The 22,679-nt window shown below is 41.3% G+C and overlaps 1 long non-coding RNA gene across 1 annotated transcript in view; it reads left to right on the forward strand.

Moving 5' to 3' along the window:
• Nucleotides 1-1,032: 1,032 nt before the first annotated feature.
• Nucleotides 1,033-22,679, forward strand: part of LOC114817261 — an 82,982-nt gene continuing 61,335 nt past the window's right edge. The window contains exons 1-2 of the long non-coding RNA XR_003765112.2: nucleotides 1,033-1,100; nucleotides 5,951-6,009. This is a non-coding gene — a long non-coding RNA (uncharacterized LOC114817261). The remainder of the gene's footprint in view (nucleotides 1,101-5,950; nucleotides 6,010-22,679) is intronic.

The raw sequence follows: 22,679 nt of genomic DNA on the forward strand, positions 1-22,679 counted from the left end.
CAGTAAGTACTTAGTAAATACCCATGATGATTGTTCAGCTAATTGCTCCCTCAACTCGATCCTCACTTCTCTATCTCCCCACCAGCTCCTGTATTTTAAAATTGAGCTGGGCAAGATGCTACTTGCTACTACAACCCACCTTAGGCTATTTAGAAACCGATGTTCTAGCACGAGAACTTCAAGATTCTGGAAGAATTAGCTCATCAGTCCTGAAACAAGTCTCAGTACAATGCAGTTTAGCAGAGTAATTTTATAGTAGCAGCAAAACCAAGCAGTTGGGGGACTGAAAAGGCATGTAGGTATGCAGGAGGACCGAGCAAATATTGAAGTGCAGCCTCCATCAATGTAGAATAGCAGTGTGCTATTTACTGGGAGACAACTTTAGCCAAACAGGCCAGTGTCTGACCTCCGTGAGGAGCGACTCCAGGAAAAAGAGTCTAGTTGTGCAAGAGACAGCACCTGTGGGGTAGATTCTTGGTCACACATAGGTTTTCTCAGCCACAGCTTGAACATAAGCCATCGTTCACATCATCTTGGAAAATGAAGCTCAGCCTTCTCAGAAGAGGCTGTTTTTAAGAGTCACAGAGCCCAGGTTCTTATGCTGGCTCTCCATCTTGTACAAATCACTTAACTTCTCTGGGCCTCAGTTTCCTCATCTATAAAATGGGGATTGAAGTCCTATGTCCAACTATCTTGTGCCTACTCCAGCACTTAGTACAGTGCTTGGCACATAAGTGCTTAACAGATACTATCGTGATTATTATGATTTTTATTAAGATTTCCCTTTCTTCTCTGCTTTTCCTCTCTTTTCTCTTTACCCTCTTGTTATAATTCAGACAACCTAATTAGCCAGGCTAATTGGTATTCTGCCCCACTAAAAATGTGTATGGTAAGGATTCTTATCCATTAGTGGCAGGAGAGGCGTATTCAAGTTAGTCATGTAGAAAGAGCAATGTTATGTAACTAATATCATGTAGTTTACTTGAAAAAAAATGCTAGTCTGTAACAGAAGTTTTCCCTGCTCTCTTGTAGCCCCCACTAGTAAAGAAAAAATTAGGATGCCAGCATCTCCAGCCATCCAAATCATTATTGATCTAAAGGTGGGTTTTGCTATTGTGGTTTGATTTTAAATTTCAGTGAATCTTTCCCCAAAGCACCCAGCTGCATTGCCCCTTTCCCCTCAGAACTCTGTAGCAGTCACATGGCTCTAAGGGGCCACGCCTCCCCTTCATTGGAGATTAACCCTGTGAGCCCGTTACTGGGCAAGGATTGTCTCCATCTGTTGCTGGATTGTACACTCCAAGCGCTTAGTACAGTGGTCTACACATAGTAAGCGCTCAATAAATACTATTGAATGAATGAATTAACCCTGACCTCTGCCCTGTGTCCTGGGCAACCCTTCCTTCACTACTTCTGGACATGCAATGTGTTATTTTAGTCAGTCAATCATATTTATTGAGCGCTTACCGTATGCAGAGCACAGTATTAAGCACTAGGGAGAGTACAATATAACAATAAACTGACACATTCCTTGCCCACAACTAGCTTAAAGTCTAGAGGGGGAGACTGACATAAATAAATAAATGACAAATATGTACGGAAGTGCTGTGGGGCTGGGAGGGGGGATGCAGAAGAGAGTGGGAAAAGAGGAAAGGAGGGCTTAGAAAGGAAAGGCTCCTTGGAGAAGATTTGCCTTCAGTAAAATGCTGAAGGGGGGAGACTAATTGGTAATTTTAACCAAGCATGACTCAAACTCCACATCAATCAGACAATGGTATTTATTGTTTGCTGTATGCAGAGCGCTGTACTAAGTGCTTGGGAGGGAGCACAGTACAGTTGGAGGTCACAACCCCTGCCCATTGCTCTTTGAAGATGAGGACTTTACGTCACAGAAAAACAAGAAATGCTACTATGAGGTCAGACTAATGGTCCATTCAAGACAGCATTCTGCCTTAGTGGCAACAGGATGTATATATATATATATACATACATACATATATATATCCCTTTAGACTTGCTATGTTAGAAGCCTCCTAAACTGGCATTCTGTGGCTTGAAATAAGCCAGCGCACTAGAGCCTGGGCCCGTTAAAATAAACATAGTAAATCACAGTAGAAGAAAATGAATAGACATTGTACTGAATAATGTTACTGACACAGCTTTAGATTTCTCGATGATAGTTATTGCTTGATATGTCCATCCTTTTTTTACTTTATGCTTGTGGCCTTACTCTTACCAGTAAGTAGATGGGTCTGAATCCTTGATTGAAAAACTTAATTGTATTGTCTCTGATTAGTCTCTATAATCAACCAATAGCATTTACTGGCCTCCTTCTCTGGACAAAACACTGCACTAAGCACTTGTGAGGATACAGAAGAGTTAGAAGACACTCTCCCTGACATCAGGGAGTTTAGTGTTCACCGGAGGAGATGGACACTTCAATGATAAGGGGAGAAAGTATATATAGAGTTTATACATAAACTCTATAGGTTTATGGCAATTTACATGCTTTGGAGACATGGAAGGACTAGGGGACTATCAAGTAGGGAGATTAAAAATAACTCAGAATAAATCTCCACTAACACTTTACTCCGTGGCATTGCATTTTTAGTAATTAATGTCACTCTACATAAAACACCAGTTCATTTCACTGAACTAGCCATTCTTCAAAACAGATTAAAATAGACAATTGTGCAGGTGTGGTTTAGTTCCCCAGAGGGATAATGTTTAGCAGAATAGAGGCCTGAAGTTGCAGCTGGCTTTGATTTCTAGAACATAAGCATGACTGCATTTAACATCTTACTGCTCTTCATGAGTTCTGGCAACTAAGCACAGTCCTCTTGTTTGTCACCAGTTCCACATTTAAGAATGCAGAGAGTTTTTTGGGGCCAGTCAGCTCCTGTCTTCAGCCATTTGTTGTACTTTAGCCAATGCAAGTCTCACTCTTTATTTTGGGTATCTGTCACACTGGTTTCACCTTCTCCACTTTGACTCTGACCAAGTCATATGGTCTTAATACAGATGTTTTAACAATTTCTGGTGATATGGATGTATTTGCTAACTCCCTAACCCTTAGTGTTTCAAATAACTTCTCCCACAACCACATCCTTGCATTGTTAACCCCTCAAGACTGTTGTTAATCTAAGATTAATTTTTAAGAAATTATGAAACAATTAGTTTGCATTACAAGTTGAGGCAACTCAAAGCATTTTCAGCTCCTGGCAGATCACATGGTGCCCCTGACCTTCTTTGACCTTAAGAGCTGCTAATGGGCTCATGTAGTAGCCTGGGATAAGGGCTGAAGCAGCTGAACCTCTGTCAGGTGCAGTTTGAGTTCCTTAAACTGCTCTTCCCCTAGATAGAGTCAGATTATTTTTCTCTGCCCACTCTTCTTCAGTAGCAAACCCCAGGGAATGGTCTGATTTCCATACCCCTAAAAACCAACCCTGCTTTACTGAGGAGAAAAGAATGCACTTGCCCTATTTAAAAAGTTTCAAGAATATCTACTGTGTACTTGAATAATTAAAAAACTAAAAAAGTGCACTTCAGTATATTAGGGTGGTAGATTTCATTAAAAAGTGAAAATCAAATGTGAAAAAGCAGTGTATTTTTTCAGAGATATTAAATAATCACTATATAATTGTTTAATGGCCCAAAGAATAGGTAATGAGATGAGTTTTTAAAAATAAGTTTATATGGTCATGACCCATAAAATAATCCCTTTCACACCTCAGCAAGGGGAAAGATGACAATAATAATAATGGTATTTGTTATACACTTATTATGTGCCAAGCACTGTTCTAAGTGCTGGGGGAGACACAAGGTAATCAGGTGGTCCCATGTGGAGCTCACAGTCTTTAATCCCCATTTTACAAATGAAGTAACTGAGGCACAGAGAAGTTAAGTAACTTGCCTAAAGTCACACAGCTGAAAAGTGGCAGAGCTGGGATTAGAACCCACGACCTCTGACTCCTAAACCCATACTCTTTCCACTGACCCATGCTGCTTCTTGCTGCTCCTTTCCACTTAATAATAATCATGGTAATTGTTAACGAGTTACAGTGTGCCACATACTGTGCTGAGCATTGGGTTAGATAAAAGGATCATCAGATTGGACACAGTTTTTAGCCAAAGTCCCTGGCTCCATTTTCATTTCACCCTCTGTGCTGCAAGCCTCCAGAAGTGGCTATTGTACTGTAGCTCCTTCTGCTGACTTCTGCTGCTGTTTCCCAGTTGTCCACAGCCTGGCAACATTTATATATAAGTTTGCTTCACTGTACCTTTAAAACATTCCCTAATAGTAATTATTACTATTATTATCATTATTGTTTCATTTATTAAACACTTAAAATGTGAGACCGTGTCTCACCTAATTATCTTATATCTAGCCCAGCACTTAGTGCACAGAGTAAGTGCTTAAAAATATTATTAATAATAACAGTAAAAGTAACAATAATAAGCCTTGGGTAGATACAAGATAATCAGGTTGGACACAGTCCCTGTACCACAAGGGGCTCACAATATACACAGGAGAGTGGACAGGTACTGAGACCCCATTCTACAGATGAGGAAACCAAAGCCCACAACAGTTAAGTGGTTTGCTCAAGGTTGCACAGCAGGAAAGTGATGGAGCTGGGATGAGAACCCAGGTTCACTGTGTCCACCTTGTCTATGGATCTCTCCAATGGAGTCTCATCAGAAATAGCAGATCAGCCTCTGTCCTGAGTCTTCAGGACCAAGACTGTGTGCAGAGGAATCGATTATAATGTTAATAGCGTTCCCCTGACCCCACTAGTCATGTTCCCACTGGGATATGGCATTAAGGAAGTGAGCAGAAGGGCCAGGGTGAGCACACTGTTAGTTGCATTTGCGGTCTTCATCCTCATTAAATGGCAATGGGCAGAACTGGGATCAAAATGCAGGTCTCCTGATTCTCAGAGAACAGTGCTCTTTGTACTGCCCAACTACCCTTATCCACATTTCAACTCACCATAGAGCAACTATCGGTTGGCCCTGCTTCGGTCGCTAGGCCGCCTCATAGCTACCTCCTCCCATTCTGTACATCATCATTGTGTTATATGACAGACCACTACAGCATAATATCCTGGCAATATGTGGAGGCCTGTTTGAACCACAAAACCTAAAGTATTTCTCTGGGTAGACCCCTGACAATCCCTCATCTCTGCTTCTATGTCCCTGTTAAGACAAAGACCACTTCTGGGTGCTTTGAAATTTAACCACTGCCAATACTGTGGTCATGTCCTGGTGACCACGATTCCACTCCCACCCCACTGATGTCACGCTCTCATCACCACCCTGCCTCTCTGATCATGAGCTGTCACCCCTGCTCCCACCGTGCTGGCCACGGCCCCCTTTGACGTCGCTACCTGAAGCAAGCGCCTCACCCCCATACTGCCTGAAATCAGCCTTGATCATTAGGATGTCTTGGGTCATTCATGCTTCTCTTATCACATGACACTTTTCCTCAGTGGAACATGGATGGAATTCTGGATTTCAGAGGGCCAGAGTTTCAATGTGGAGTAGGCTGATGCAGTCTAAGGACTTGTTTTGTGCAAACTGCAATATCTGAAAGCCCTCAGGGAAACCCACCAAAAAGGAATTGAAGAAAGCTAGACTTGAAGTGACAAGGCATTTGTCAAACTTCCAAAATCTTCCTTTATGGGCAAGAATTCTCAATTTGAGGCTAACTTGTGTAGGACATTCATAAAAGGACATTAGAAATGACCAGCAAGGACTCTTCCTTTGTTCTACTGATCAATATATAACAATATGGATGCCTACCACAGTACCACACTATACACTATTGAAGTAGGACTTGATTAAGTATCCTGGCCAATTGTCAAAAATATCTGCCTTTAAGCACTTATAGTTGTGGAGCTGATCTGTTTATCTCACTCTCTAACCCTTTTCTTTCATTTCCTTCCTTTAGAAATCCTCAAAAGAAGCAAAAGGACAAAGACGTGAACCTTAACTTCCTTTTTTAGGAAGGTAAATTGAATGTAATTTGTCAATTGCACATTTTCTCTGTTCCAGAAGATTTAAGTGTTTGGTGTCTGACAAAACAATGTAACTGCCCAGGTTTGAGATACCTTTGACGGGTTTTACTTTCCTTTGAACTTCTTTAGGAGAAAGTAGTTTGGAACATAACCTTCTATCTTGCTATGCATCAATAACATGAATTTTCAGATTCTAATTCAATAAATCACATTGATTTATTAGTACTGTGCTATTACTACAGTGATTAATAAATCAATTAGTGGCAATTTTTGAACCCAACCAAGTGCTAAGCACAGGGCTAACACTCTTAATCCCCATTTTACAGATGAGGTAACTGAGGCCCAGAGAAATTAAATGACTTGCCCAAGGTCACACAGCAGACAGGTGGCAGAGCCAGGATTAGAATCCAGATCCTTCTGACTCCCAAGTCCATGCTCTATTGACTATGTGAGGGAACCGAGGTGCAGAGAAGTTAAAGGACAAGCCCAAGATGACACAGCAGGTAAATGGCAGAGCTGGGATTAGAACTCAGGTCCTCAGACTCCCAAGCCCATGCCCTTTCCGCTAGGCCATGCTGCTTCCCTGTAACCTGTAGCTTCTTGTGGGCAGGGATTGTGTCTACTAACTCTATTATATTGAAGGTTCCCAAATGTTTAGTACTGTGCTCTGCACATTATATGTGCTTAGTAAATTTCATTGATTGATTGATTGAAGATAGAGCAACTGAATGAATAATTGAATGTACATATAAATATATAAATAAAATACAGAAATGAAAAAATCTACATTTCTTCAGTGTTCAAAGCTTGGTATCGAACAGCCATCATATAAAGAGGGAAGGACTCATCATGTTGGGAAATAAGCTGCCTATGATATTTCAAAAGAAGCAGCTTGGTTTAACGGAAAGAGCAGACCAGGGAGTCAGAGCACTAGTGTTCTACTCCGGGCTCTGCCACTTCAATCAGTAGTCAGTGACTCAGTGGCAGTTACTGAGCATTTACTGTCTGCAGAACACTGTACTAAGCGCTTGTGAGGTATATGTATATATCACGTACACACACTCACACACATATATTCCATGACTATATATATACATATATATATATGTATGTATATAGTCAATTAAATTTTTTCATCCTGCTGCATATATCACCCCTGACATACACATAACCAGTGGATTTAAATTGTTGTTTAAAGATGAGAGTTCTAGTTAGCAGACTGAAGCTTCAAGTAGTGAAAAGTATGGACATAACCCAGGACATCCAAGTATCACAACATCCATTTGTAAACAGTCATTAACTTTCATTATGTTGGTACAGTTACACTACGTTTTACGTGATTAGGATAGGATGGAGCTGCCGTTCCATTAACATTGGCCTCAGATGGGGCTGATAGAAGGCCTATAACGATAGAAGTCCATGAAAGGGAGAGGAAAAGGAAGCAAAGAGGGAAAGTTGGATGGGAGGAAAGGGGAAAGGAAAAAAATCGGGAGAGGAGGAGAAAAAGAGGAAAAAAAAGAGTTATTTTACACAGGAGTTTCTAGCTTTGGTAGCATGAAACAGTCAAAAAGCTTCCACTCCTGTGCCTTCTGATTCAGAAGGATCATGCATTGTTCTCCATGGTAAGTGAACCATTGACTTCTCATTTCCCAACGGTTCTCCCCAAGAGTTGGGTAGGCTGTTATTTGGTGGGGATGTAAGCATGTACTGCAGGAGCTTAAGAGTTGTAATCATAACCTACATTTGAACTACAGTATCCTTCAATCTATGCCAGATGTCCAAGTTGATGATGAGGCATCACTCAGCAGGCTTCCTCTGAGCCGTACAGGCTGAACTAGTTATATTCTTCCGGTGATATTTCACCTTTCCTGCCATCTGGCATTCCCATATCCAGCAGGGGTCGGGGAGGAACTTTTCCCAAGTGCTTTATCTTGTGCTTTGCCCAATCAGTGCTTAATCAATGCTGCTGCTAATGATGATCGTGAAAGCACAATGGGCAATCAGGGAACGTGACTAGTGATGGGTGAGGTCTTGGACTGTAAAATTGAGACTGGACTGCTCCTGCAGGAGGAAAGACAGAGGTTTGACAGGAGGAAGGACTTCCCAGCAGACTGAGGGGAGAGACACAGACCCAAGAGCTGCTCTCTCAGTCTTTGTTACTCTTCTTCCCTGCAGCCTCCCTGCAGTTTCAGTGGTCTGTTTTATTACTTTGCTCCTTTCTGGCTGCAGTGCGTTTGAAGCACATTGTGTCAGCTGACCGCAGTCTTGCGTGGGAGAAGCAACGCCAGGACGACATTGTCAGAAATCAGTCCAACAACCCCATTTTATTGGAAGCAACTCCAGCATCTAGCTTTGCCATCTGTTTCAACTCACTCCCAACTGATAGATATATCAGAGTTACTGGGATTCTCCCATGACAGCATTATAGAGACTTTAGGGGTACAAAATTCTGGATTGCTGCTGCACCATATGTACCCTGCTTAAGGTTTTAAAATGGATGTGTAGATTGGCAGTTGATGTAGCAAAGGACAGGATCGCTATTCAGGTGCCGAGAAAGTATTCTCCCAAAAGCATTGTCTAGCTTCATGAGCTGCACTTTCTATTCCCCTTGGTGTCCAAAGAGTGGGAAGATGAGGACAAATACTAGTGGTTTGATAAATATTAAAAGGACATTAGACTATTCCCTCTCTTGGACTAAGACCACAGATAAAATATTAAAATAGGGTACAAGTGTATTAAAAAGACCATGAGTTTCTTGCTACAGTAGGAGTTCCAATTGGGTGTAGGTTAAAGTTTTGGAAAAAATTAGCAAAGACCAGGCTCCAAATGGCACATATTTATAGAAGCAGTGTGGTCTAGTGAATAGAGAACGGACCTGGGAGTCAGAAGGACCTGGGTTCTATTTCTGGCTCTGCCATCTGTCTGCTGGGTGACCTTGGGCAAGTCAATTGACTTCTTTGTGCCTCAGTTACCTCATCTGTAAAATGGGAGTTAAGACTGTGAGCCCTGTGTGAGACAGGGACTGTGTCCAAACCGATTACCTTGTATCTGCACCAGCACTTAGTACAGTGTCTGGCACATAGTAAGTGCTTAGCAAGTGCCACAGTTATCATTATCATTATTATTATTATTATTCTTATGTTGGGATTTGCTGTATTTAGGGAGCTCTGCCTTTTTCCAGTTGCCTTTCAAAATCTGAGCCCCATTTAGTTTTTATAAAGACGTGAGTGGATCCCCAGTTTGGTGATCTAAAGGGCCTCCATTTTTACAAAAAAAGCATTGCCCTTGGCCACTCGTGTTTGGATTTGGCTCATTACCTGGGTACCTGGAAAGTTAGCTTCTAGTCTGCCTCTAAAAATATGCATTTTTTTGTGCCAGAACATGGTGTAACTGAGCCCTGGCAGCACATCGTTTCTCCTCCATTTCCACACTCCACTCCCTTCCCCCAGAATTCCAGCGCTGATTTGGACTAGAGCTGCTGATTCTTTTCTGACCTCTCAAAGGTACAAGTCCACTTGACCTGGAAGTAGACTACCAATACAACAGATATTTTCCTATATTCCAGGAAATATCGCATTGACGTGAAATGCCCACTCCACTACATCTTGGTTTCACAGACCAATTTTTAGGCTTGTGTAACCCTAGAACTGTGAGAAGCTCCTGAGAAATTATTCTCGCCTCAGGAAAATATAGTAAAACAGAATGAACAAAGGAAAGTAACACTAAAATTACAACTGTTACAAGACTGGAAATAATACCCAGCCGGCAAGTTCTCTGGTTTCCTGAATCCTAAAATATGTAACACAGAGTTTACAGTTGGGTATGATTTCAGAGCTTAGAGGAGGATGATAATGAAACTGAAAAGAAAATGATAAATAATAATAAATGAAAAAAGTCATGAAAAGTAATGTCAATAAAAATAATGGCTTATTTTTTGGTATTTCTGCACTAAACAGGATGGCCTAGTGAAAAGACCATGGGTTTGAGAGTCAGTGGACCTGGGTTCCAATCCCAAATCTGCCACCTGCCGGCTGTGTGACCTTGGGCAAGTCACTTAGCTTCTCTGAACCTTCAGTTTCATCATCTGTAAAATGGATATTAAATATTTGTTCCTCCTTTTAGACTGTGAGCCCCATATGGGACAGGGACTGTGGCTGACCCTATTATCTTGTACCTGTCCCAGCACTTAGTACAATGCTTGGCCCATGTATGCACTTTACAGATATGACAGTTACTATTACTATAAAACAAGTAGAAATTCTGTTTTGTATTTTTTGGTTTCTGTTTTGCTAATAGTCCTTTGTCTTTTAAGATGTTGCCATTGACTGTGAAGTTAACCTAGGGTGTGAATGTGTCTGAAAACAGTGTTGTGCGATGGAAAGTCTTTACCACACTGGGCAACCTGTGAAGATCACACCCTGCTGTGCAGATATGTTTTGCTGTTGGCAGTTCTTGTCTTTCTTTGAGTTTTGTCTGCTAGCTCAAAATTTACTGGAGGTTTATCTTCAAAAGTGCCACTTCTTTCTTGACTGCAGGATGCCAGGCTGGTCTTTCTGCCAGGAGTATCCCAACAATCAATCAGTCGGTAGTATTTATTGAGAGTGTACTATGTGCAGAGCACTGTACTAAGCACTTTGGAGAGTTCAGTACAATAGAGGTAGTAGACATGATCCTAGCCCTCATGGAGTGTACAGTCAGATGGGGGAGATGGATGTTAAAATAATTACAGATAAGGGAAACCCCAGTATATAAGGACATGTGCATACAACCTGTGAGGTGGGGGAGGAGAAAAAATTGAAGTGCCGGGGAGAAGCAGTGTGGCATAGTGGAAAGAGCCCGGGCTTGGGAGTCAGAGGTCGTGGGTTCTAATCCCGACTCTGCCACTTGTCAGCTGTGTGACTTTGGGCAAATCACTTAACTTCTCTATGCCTCAGTCACCTCATCTGTAAAATGGGGATCAAGACTCTAAGTCCCAAGTGGAACAACTTGATATCCTTGTATCTATCCCAGTGCTTAGCACATAGTAAGTGCTTAACAAATGCCATCATTAAGTGCATAGGGAACACAGGTAGGGCATATCTGTGGCTCAGTGGAAAGACCCTGGGCTTCGGAGTCAGAGGTCATGGGTTCGACTCCTGGCTCTGCCATTTGTCAGCTGTGTGACTGTGGGCAAGTCACTTAACTTCTCTGTGCCCAGTGACCTCATCCGTAAAATGGGGATGAAGATTGTGAGGCTCACGTGGGATAATCTGATTACCCTGTATCTACCCCAGCGCTTAGAACAGTGCTCTGCACATAGTAAGCACTTAACAAATACCAACATTATTATATAGGGTAGGGAGATGAGAGGTTAGGTTTTTTGAATGGTATTTGTTAAGCATTTACTATGTTCCAGGCACTGTACCAAGTGTTGGGGTAGGTATAAGCTAATCAGGAGAGACATAGCCCTTGGTCTACATGGGGTTTATAGTCTTAATCCCCATTTTACAGATAAAGTATCAGAAGCACAGAGAAGTTAAGTGACTTGCTCAAAGTTGTGGAGCCAGGATTAGAACCCAGGTCTATCCAGGAGACCATGCTGCTTCTCAGATTAATCCAGCAAGTTTCCTTGGAGGAGATATCAGTTGCCATGAATCAGTGTCACAGGCTGTGTTTCATGGCACCTTTTAAAGTATTTTTAATAGTATTTTTTAGGCTCTTACTATGTGCCAGACACTGTTCTAAACTCTGGAGTAGAAAGAAGGTAGACAAATTGGAAACAGTCCCTGTCCCACATGGGGCTCACAGCCCTAATCCCCATTTTACAGATGAGGGAACTGAGCCCCAGAAAAGTGAAGTGATTTGTCCAAGGTCACACAGCAGACAGGTGGTGGAGTCAAGGCTAGAACCCAGGTCTTTCTGGCTCCCAGTTCTGTGCTCTCTCCATTAGGCTACACTGCTTCTGGCTCTTCTGCCTTTGGCCATCCCATGTCAAGCCCTCCCTCATACAGCAGCTATTTGGGTATGTCCCACCAGTCAAGTTGTATTGTATGGAGAAAGGCGTAACCTTATGCTGATATACTGACTCTGTTCCAGGACCACATTGTTTGTGATCCTTCCTTGTAATAGCAATGGCATTTATTGAGTGATTACAGTGTTCTGGGCATGGGCTGAGCCCTAAGGCCAAAATAAAGTAAACAAATTGGGCACGCTCCCTGTCCCACATGGAGCTCATAGTCTACATAAGGGATGTCAGACACAAAGGAAAGAGAAATAATAAATGAAAGACCAAGGCCACAGACAATTGGAACATTTAAAATACAAAACTCAGTGGTGGAAGGAATAGATGAATAGCCCCTTGAGGGAGCAGGCCTGAAGTCCATCCTCTCTCCAGCTACAGTCCTTGACTGGAAACCCTCTCAGGGTCTCCAACATCCCAAACTTTCTACATTTCCCTGATCGCTTGTCCTGGCTGCTCTTGTCTGCCGGCTCCTATGGTGACCTGCGTTTGGGCTGTCATGGTGATGAGATTGATGGATGGAGGAGGAAGATTGTCCTTGACATCTGTGTTGAGAATAGTATGAAAACCACGTTGATAAAAGTGTTTCAGAAGCCTGAAATGGTATCTCTGGTTGGGCCTGGTGTTAGCAAAGCCTGAGAGCGAAAATATCTTAGGCCCCTGGAGGTGGAATTTGAAGTCCAGGAGGCTGAAAGGGAACTAGGAAACTTATTCATGCAACACCTATAGCCTGAAACTATCTTTCCCAGAAGCAAGCTTTCTGTATTTTCCAGAATCCCCTGGGAATGAGGGTCAAATCAAGTGAGACAGAACCTTTAAATCTGAGAGAGGTAACTCTTGATCTCCCTCTTCCTGAGTGCTAAAATACAATGTATCACATCCTTGCTGGAAGGCCTGGTTCGTGTTCTGACTTGTGACTACACATGCTCAGTACTTCTCAGTGGATCTAAGGAAGTTTGCTTGTGTAGTTTTGCAGGTTTCTGTCTGTATTGAAACTTGTACCCAGTGGAAGGTAGACATTTTGGGTCTTAGAGCTTTCCTTTTTTTCTCCTCTGGGGGAATTAATCTGAACTTCTGTATCTGCGATCAGTTTGAGCAGTGCCTGGAGAAACTATGATGTTCTCTCTATCCTCATTGTGCCAGTCATTGAATACCATATAGGTAGTAATTGCAGTCCTTTGGCATAGAATCTTGATCTGAGGGATCTTGAAATACTCAGACTCGGAGCCAGGGTCTCATGGCTACATAAAACGTTAGGCAATATTTTACTTCTCTAACCCTTACTTTTGATCAGAAGCCTGATACATTGTTGTTGCCACAATCCAACATTCTCCCCAAGGCTATGCTAACTACCTCACTGGGCCAAGCACAAGATGGTGAGGAAGATCTTTCTTAATTGAAAATGGAAGGAGTATCATTGGAGACTGTAAGCTCATCATAGGCAGAGAACGTGATTATGAACCCTGTTGTACTATACTCTCCCAAGCACTTAGTGCTCTGCACACAGTGGGTGTTCAATAATAATGTTGGTATTTGTTAAGCGCTTACTATGTGCAGAGCACTGTTCTAAGCGCTGGGGTAGACACAGGGGAATCAGGTTGACCCACATGGGGCTCACAGTCTTAATCCCCATTTTACAGATGAGGGAACTGAGGCACAGAGAAGTTAAGTGACTTGCCCAAAGTCACACAGCTGACAGGTGGCAGAGCCGGGATTTGAACCCATGACCTCTGACTCCAAAGCCCGGGCTCTTTCCACTGAGCCATGCTGCTTCTCAAATACCATTGATTGATGTGAATCACAAAGAAGTGTGGAGGTTATACCCCAATTAATGAATAGGCTGGCAAGATCATTTTCCTTCATCATCATCAACTTGTACAAGAATTGACTAAAATACTACAGATGCCAAACAACTAAATTTAATTTTGATCCATCTGTAAACTCAATGGTATTTATTGAGTGCTTACTGTGTGCAGAGCACTGTACTAAAGGCTTGGGCAAGTACAATACAGTAGAATTGGTAGATGTGCCTATAAGGAGCTTACAGTCTTCAGGAAGAGATATATATTAAAGTAAATGTAATATAACTCACAAATTACAAATTACAAAAAAATCAAATATTTTATCACTAACATTAAAGTCACAGATGTGGAATGCTATTTTCAAAAGCATAGAAATAAAAACTATAAAATTCAGACTAACAAAATTAGATCTCAATCATTTTAATCAAACCATCTAGGCATTCAGTAAATGTTTTGGTGATGAATGTTTGATGGTGATGAAGCCCAAGTCTTAAATGTAGTGGAAATAAACTGGAAATCAAATGGGCTGTTTGGCACAAATTAGATCTTTTTCCCCCTGGAAGAAATTCTAAAAAAGGCTTGAAGTGGTAGTAATGGTTTAAAATGTTTAAAAAGTAAAATTAGCCAGTCTAAAGGCAGGATATAACAGCATATGCATTTGTAATTTCTCAATGTCCAGTGGTTTCTGCTGTTAAAGCAGAATAATTAGTTCTACTTTCTGCATTCAAACAGGCCTACAGTTATGCTCTCATCAAATATCCCCCAGTATAGAAATTCTGGAGAGCAGGAGTCTTCCAGATTTTAGGTGTGGAGGGGCTTTTCTGGGTAATTATAGAACAGTGTTCATAAATGCCAGTCTTATGATTGACTTCTAAATCGATCTCCCTCCCTTGCACTGATATTGTTCACCTTAAATCCTTGTATTTATAGTAATAACTGTGGTATTTGTCAAGTGCTTACTCTGTGCAAAGCATTGTACTAAGAGCTGGAGGAGATTCAAGTTAAGCAGGCCAGACAGTCCCTGCCCAAAGAGGGGCTCACAGTCTAAATAGCTGGGAGAAAAGGGACTTTGTCCACATTTTACTGTTGAGGAAAACTTTCACATTTGAAACTCACATGGCAGTTTGGGAGATGCTCCAATGCTCCAGTTTTCAGCAATATGAAATGGTCCATCTAACTGTAATTTCTGCCCTTTATAATCTCAAGGTTGGATTCTATGTCCTTAGCTTCTGTTGAAAGTTCCCAAACACCTAGTTCCTAGCAGATGCTAAATACTTGCTCTTGATAATAAGAGCTAGCAGAGATTTAAATGCATATGGACTTTAAGATTAAGTCTTTAGAGGGACAGCGGATAACTGGTGAATGTGCTGTCTCTCCTGTTGAAGAATTTTCAGATACTTATTTTGGGAAGTTAGTTTCTATTTAAGGGATTCACAAAGTGTTATTTTTTTCTTCCTACACTTAGCGTTAATCATTCATTATTGCCAATTTCATCTTGTGGGGTTTTAATTAAGCACGCCTAAAGCTGAAAAACTTGAAATGAAATCTGTGGTAAAAGCATCAGGTATTAAAGCATGCCTCAAAATATGAGCTTTGGGATAGTTCTGAATTCTTGTTGGGCTAGGCACTCTATGTGCTGTGTTGTACCCAGAGAGAATTACCTCAACCCTCTAGGCCTCAGTTTCCCCATTTGTAAAATGATAGGTCATCCTTAATATGCACCACTGTTGTGGGAATCAGTGAATTAGTACACATTAAGGGCTTTGCACCTCTGAGAAGAAAAGCTATAGAAAAATTCAAGGTACTATTAATCATGGTTCACACTATGGGAAATCTCACAGTAATGAATGTTTTACTCTCAAATTTAACATTTTGTAACTATTAATAGTACTGATAACTTTCATCTTAATCATTCTCTAAAATATATTTATTTTCATTGGTGTAGTTTCTCGGTTTTAGCCTAGATGATTTTTTCCTTGTGTTTGCTTTGGTTTAATAATTAGACTAAACAATGGACAGAACACAGAGTACATGTGAATTCATAATCATCTGGATATGTTCTTGTTATAGCTTTATTTACCAAACATTTTATTTAGAATAGTAATTATTGCATCTACTCAGCATTTATCATAATATGTCCTGAACACTGGGGAATTTCAAGGTATTCAGGTTGGACACAGTTCCTCATCCTACATAAGGGTCACAGTCTAAGAAATAGGATGAGCAAGCGTTTTATCCCCATTTAGCAGATGAGGAAACTGGGGCCCAAAGATGGTAACTGTCTTGCCCAAGTTCACACAGCAGGCCAGTGACAGAGCTGAGACTAGAATCTGGGTCTTTTGACTCCCAGACCCAATATCTTTCCATTAGACCACACTGCCAGCCCCCAAAATTACTTTTATGGTAAATACTTGTTAAAACAAATTCCCAATTTTTTTATCAGTCTAACCTCACCAGTAGTAATTTATGGAATTAAGCAAATGAAGTCACATTCTGTACTACTAACTGGAAACAGCCACTTCCTGGACTGTGGGGCTTAGAGCAGACATTTTTCAAGATATCATAAGATCATAACATTATGAAGTCCCAAGACTGGGACATTCTGATATTATCCATCCTGGAGCAGGGTTAATGAAGGCATATTCAAAGACCTGATGGGTTCAGTGTTGCATTTCTACCTCTAATCCTCTGCTGGTTGATTTAGTTGGTTGTGTTATTTATTTCTTCTCCTGAATTCTGGACAATCGGCTTGGGGTCCATTATTGTCTTGGGGCCCATTATTCCCTTCCCGGGGTGGAGCCACTTTGGACTAGGGAAGCAGGGATGATGCTAGCAGACTGTGAGGCAAGAGGGGACTGCTTGGGCAGTGGTGACATGCCGATATTCATTCAATTGTATTTATTGAGCACTTACTATGTGCAGAGCACTGTACTAAGCGCCATTACTTATTCCATTGCCAAAAGAGACCCAGGCTCATGGTGACTTTGATGGGAGAAGCATGTTAAGCTGTGTTGGGCTGAAGAAGGCTCTTTTTGACTTATGGCCCTGGGATTGCTTAGGCATGGGCCACCAACTTTCATGTCCCTCCAAATGGTGGCTCCATAAGTTACATCCCTTGTTGCTGGGGTCTAAATAGAGTTGGGGCAGTCCATGGACACAGAGGCAGCTTAGAGTCAGCTCTCAGGACTGAGGAAGGACCCAGGTTTCTACCACTAGTACGAGGAGGCCCTCCATGCCTTGACCCGGATTTGCTCTCCTTACCTAGTGCAGGGCTTCCAGTTTGGTGTAAAGCTTGGGTCAATTACTCCTCTCAACACCCTCCTCTACCTCCATTCTCCAGCCCTGAAACTGGCACAGATTGTAAACTGGTGCTTTTATTCCCAGTCTCATTGGAGTTTGGATGAAGCCATATTGCTTGGCAAAAACCCTCTCTATTGATCATTTGGCAGTCTCCTGATAGGCACCAATTTCCTTGCTAGCTTTCCATCTTTACCCTGAAAAACAACATGATGGATAATGATGTTTGGGTAAAGACAGGCTGAGCAACATAAGGGTGATGAATTACCACTGTGAGGCCATTTTGTGGTTTTAAAAAAGGGAAATAACCTCAACTTTCACCGTTTTGTTAGTGTGAGTATGGTTTAGGGAAAAAAATGTGTAAACCCTAGAAAGGCTTTATCAAGGATGTTTTCACTCTCGACATTTGTGCTGCATTCTTCTTTTTTTGCGGTGCCCCATTGCAACATTTAGAGCTGGAATATCTGCAGCCAATAGTCCGATTGACATCCCCAGGAGGCAGCAAATTCAAATTAATCTTCAATCCCATCAGTTCCTCGCCTCATGCGGCTTGCTAAATTATGACTTCCAAGCCAAGAGCAGTGATTTTCCCAGCCGTTTCACTCGCTGAAGAGGATGGAAAGCCAAATCAATTAGAATCAAAGGTGGCTTGCAAGAAGCAATGAAGGCATAGAATAAACTCTTGAAGCACAATTGGTATAAGTCAGAGCCCCATGCAACTGAGATTTAGAAAGCGAGCTGTTAGAATCCCTTAAAAATAGATCATTGACTTCCTGTTTTTTTAAGCTTATCTGAACCCCTGTACCGGCTTGTTTGGAGAGAAAAAAATGTTGGCGCCTCTGGTTGTGTTTTCTCACTCAACTTTCTTGTCAACTGATCCTTGATTTTTAAAAAGTCCATTGCAATTCAGAATAGAAGTTACTTTGTGAATTTTTAGACATATGTGGAAAACCAAGGCATCATCAGCTTCCTTTTCCTCTGTTTCGCTTCAAAAAAGTTTCTTCTTATTGCAGAATTAGGTTCACTTCTTTTCACCCAGCACAATATTCTTATGAAGGCAATCCTGAGGTACCAGTCTCAACCCTAAAGAGTTATTTTAATTTGTCATTTCTGACTAAAACTGTCTTTTTCATCCAGGAAAATTTTGGGCATTTTATATTGTAAATAACTAACCTCAGTCATTCACTGGCAAATTAATCTGACAATTACAAGGTAATTGACTGAAAAGAATAAATTGAAAACCAAGGCTTATTCCAATAAGATTGTGATGCTTTGGGCACATTTCTTCAGCTTTACCACAATTTAGTGGTTTGTTTTTAATGTATACTCAAGTGGTTAACATGTAACAGCATGTTTTTTTAAAAATATCAAATATTTAGATAACTTTACAATAATTGGCCTGAGACTATATTAAAAACAGGTCCATCTATGTACATTAGCTATAACAAGCTCTTTAAGATTCTCAGGGGAAAGGCACTTGTTAAATGGAGTTTTATTTTCCACAAAATAGAAAACAAATGGACCACTTTGGAGAAACCACCTACATTACAGATTGGGTTGTAATTACCTACCTCTTTGGCTTGACAAATTAATGTTTTCTTTCAGTTCAACCGCTTCGTAAAAACAAGTTTGCCTGTTCTGGAGGCAGTGAGACTGTAGGGCTATGTACATCCAAAACAAAGACATTACTGATTTGTGCTTCTAAGTTGCTACTTTAGAAAGAGATTCTGACAACACTCTCATTGGTCCTGATCTTATTTTTAATTGTTATTGCTCTTATGGATTTACTCAGTTGCACAATTAATATATTTTCTTTGAGGAAAGAGTGCTTAATGAGGAACATCTTTCTCCTTTCTCTCTTTCCAATTCCTTCCTGGTTTTCTAGCTGAAATAAAATTTCAACTGTTATTCTATTTTCCCTATAACTGAGCAGGAAAGATCTTTTCTGAGTATAATAGAATTTTCAAATCAGGAAAAATAAAACAAGGTTCATTTGTAGTCTGTGAATTTAAAGAACTAAGACTCTCAGTTGAAGAGCATTGTTAGGATAGTACACCTCATAAAAGGGAAAGTTCTAGAAAGACAGGAAGTGTGTAGGAAAGCAATTAAAGCACTGCACATAAAAAGATGTTCAGTTTTTCATAATTAAGGTATATAATTAAACAAGTTTTATGTTTAGTAAAAATGTAATGATTGAATTGATTATGTGATGATATCAATAGACTTCCCCCATCTCCAACCCTCACAGTGTTCCAATCAAATGGTAGGAATTTCTTGATTCAGTACATTAATTTCCCTCAGACGAACAGTGTGGATACATGTATATTGTCATTGTTTATGCCACTTCTCCCCTTAACACTTACTCTTTGGTTTCTTCTTAAAAATGGTGCCGTTTGTTTTCAGAACAATGAATATCCAGATCAGTTGTGGGATTCTGCCGGTTCTGATAATCAAACTCCCACCAAGGGAGAGGGAGCTGGGGAAAAGAGGACTTAATTGGGGAAGTTCTCTTGGAGAAGATGTGACCTTAACAAGACTTTGAAGGTGGGAAAAGTGGTGGTCTGGTATATATGGAGGAGGAGGAGGAGGGAGTTCCATGACAGAGGAACTTTCTCCAATTTATAGGTCACCTTGGGCAGTTTCACACATTTTAGATGTTCAGTTTCTTCTTTCTTAAAAGAGGGATAACAAGATCAGCCTACCTCCTTGGACAGTTGGGAACTTTGGTAGCTAAGGACTTTATGATTCCAAGAAGAGGAAGATCTGGAGAAGGGGCATTACCATGAGATCCTGATCTCAGCTTCACGAGCCACTTCAAGACAAAAAGGGTCATTGCTTGAGGAGGAGCATGGCTTACTGGGAAGGAGGCAGAGGATCTAGGCCCTAATCCCGACTCTGCCAATTGCCTGCTCTGACCTAGGGGCAAGTCACTTAACTTCTCTATGCTTCAATTTCCTCATCTGTAAAATGGGGGTTCAATTTGCTTAGTCTCCCACCTACTTAGGCTCGGAAGACCATGTGGGATAGGGATGGTGACCAACCTGATGAATTTAGGACAGTGCTTGATACATAGTAAGCACTTAACAATAATAATAATAGTAGCCTATTATTATTAATAATCTGCTTAATTGTCTGTTAATCATCTGCTTAACATGAAGAACTCTGCATAAGTTAACTAAAGTAGATCCATCAGTAAGTCAGGCACCCTTTGGCCTTAGTAATAGTTTCTTGTTTCTTTGGAACACAGGGAATGAGCAGGGCTGGGGAAATACAGAAGGGTAGGGAAGGAGAGATGGAGCGAAAGGAGATTATGAGGTTTCTAGGCCAGATTTTGACTTGGGACAGTGAGTTTTTGATATTTTCAGTTCATTTGTTTCTATCTCTCCCCAGGTTGAACAGGATGGCAGGGGCAGTTAATTTGTGCTATAGTCTTCTTCTAGGGAAGTGGGGAAGGAGAAAGTAGAATTTATCACCTAGAAATGAATCATGTACTTCACTTTTCTAAATGCCAAATCTTCCAGCCCTTTGCCTCCAATCCCAGTATTTTCCAATTTCTAGACTTGCTCTATAGAAAGTGCTCAACGGATAAGAAATGAAGTCTAAGAAAAAGTCCTATGGGATGCTAGTTGGCAGTAATGCCAAATGAGAGTTGAAAAATTTAGGGCATTTTGGGGTTTTAGAGGCAAAGTTCTCCATCAGTTGTCTCAGCTTACTCTTCACTCTTTCCAGACTAATCTTCCAGAAGGACTTGGCTCACGACTCTCCTATCTCTGACTCATCACTCACACCCTTTCCCTGGGCATACAGCTTCCCCCGCCTCCAATATTCACTAACCCACCTTCAAAGCCCTCTTAAAGCAGCCAAGGGCCAGGTCACCTTGCAACCATGACTCTGGATCTCCAGGGCCATCTGGTCAGGCCAGCCTCCCCAGCCCATCCTGGTGGAAGTGTTTAACTGCAGCTTCCACAACACCACAGGAGCCAGAGGTTTCCAAAGCCCGAAGAACCATTAGTACTTTGTGGGGGCTGAGGAAGATAGAAACCAATCTGTCCCTGAGTGGGGAGGACATTAAAACTCCCCTTGTTCTTCCTATCTCTGCCCCTAAATTTTGATACTTATTTTTAAAAAATTGTTCCCATTTTCTATAATTTTGTTGTCTATAATGTCTTTTTCTTCTCTACTTTGCTGTCCTCTCCCACTTATACTGTTAACCTATTATGGGACAGGGACTGGTCTGATTTGTTTATCTTGTATTTACCCCAGGGCTCAGCACCGAGCTTCTCATATAGTAAGCAGTTAATAATTACCATAACTAACTGACTAAAATGTCCCCTCCTCCAAGAAACATTGCCTCACTAATCTCACATTAATCACATTATCACCCATTGAATACTTATTTGCTATTTATTGAATTACTTTTTGCTCTTTACTATTTGGATCTAAGGGAATGAGCAGGGATTAGGGAAACACAGAAAGGTAGGGAAGGAGAGGTGGAATAAAAGAGTAGTCTGAGGTTTCTAGGGCAGATTTTAACTGGGAAAATTAGCCACCATTGCCTGTTGTCAGTTTGGCTATTTGAGTCCACTTCTCTCCCCTTTTAGATTGGAAACTCCTCAAGGGCAGAGGCTATGAATTTTCTATCTGTTGTATATCCTCTAACCTCTAAAATTTTGTTCTAATAATAGTATTTGTTATGCACTCACTGTGTGTCAGGCACTGTACTAAGCGCTGGGGTGGATACAAGCAAATCAGGTTGGACACCGTCCCTGTCCCACATGGGGCTCAGAGTCTCAATCCCCATTTTACAGGTGAGGAAACTGAGGCACAGAGAAATGAAGTGACCTGCCCAGGGTCACACAGCAGGCAAGTGGCAGAGCCAGTATTAGAACCCATGACCTTCTGACTCCCAGGCCTGTGCTCTATCCATTACGCCATGCTGTTCTGTATACAGTAGGCGCTTAATAAATATTGCCAGTGAGGATCATAATGATGGATTCCTCTTTGAAGTTTTACCATCCAGCACCGGGGCAGAAAGAAAGAACTGCTACTGTTGAATAAAGGAGCTCTGAGTTAGAGTACTCACAGAGAAGATCTATATTGTCATCTGATATCACACTGGTGTTCAATACAGGGAAAAAAGACAATTGTCTACAGAGGCAAAACTGACAGGGATGCCAAATTTACATTTGCTAAGCTGGATCCTAGCTATGGTTACACTGTAGTAACAGCATTATCTATTATGTCGTGTGGCGGTAAAACTCATTTTCCTTCCACTGCTCACATAAACTATTTCCAGATTGCTAGCTTCATGAAGTGTTTCCTCCTCAGGGCAGACCCAGGAACCAAAGCGGAGAATTGCGCTGACCAATCCCTCACCAAGTAAGAGGAAAATGAAAAGCATGTGGCTCTTTAGTGCTGAATTAGAAAAGCCGGCAATCAGAAGCAATAGCTGGAATAACTTGCTTATCTCTCACGTGCCCTTGTGGGGAGAGTGCAAGGATTGTTTCTGACAATATGTTTTCTGGTACTTTGCCCAGGCTAATTTTATATAACAATGGCTGTTCT

Source organism: Ornithorhynchus anatinus, chromosome 16, assembly GCF_004115215.2.
Source record: "Ornithorhynchus anatinus isolate Pmale09 chromosome 16, mOrnAna1.pri.v4, whole genome shotgun sequence".
Taxonomy (NCBI): domain Eukaryota; kingdom Metazoa; phylum Chordata; class Mammalia; order Monotremata; family Ornithorhynchidae; genus Ornithorhynchus; species Ornithorhynchus anatinus.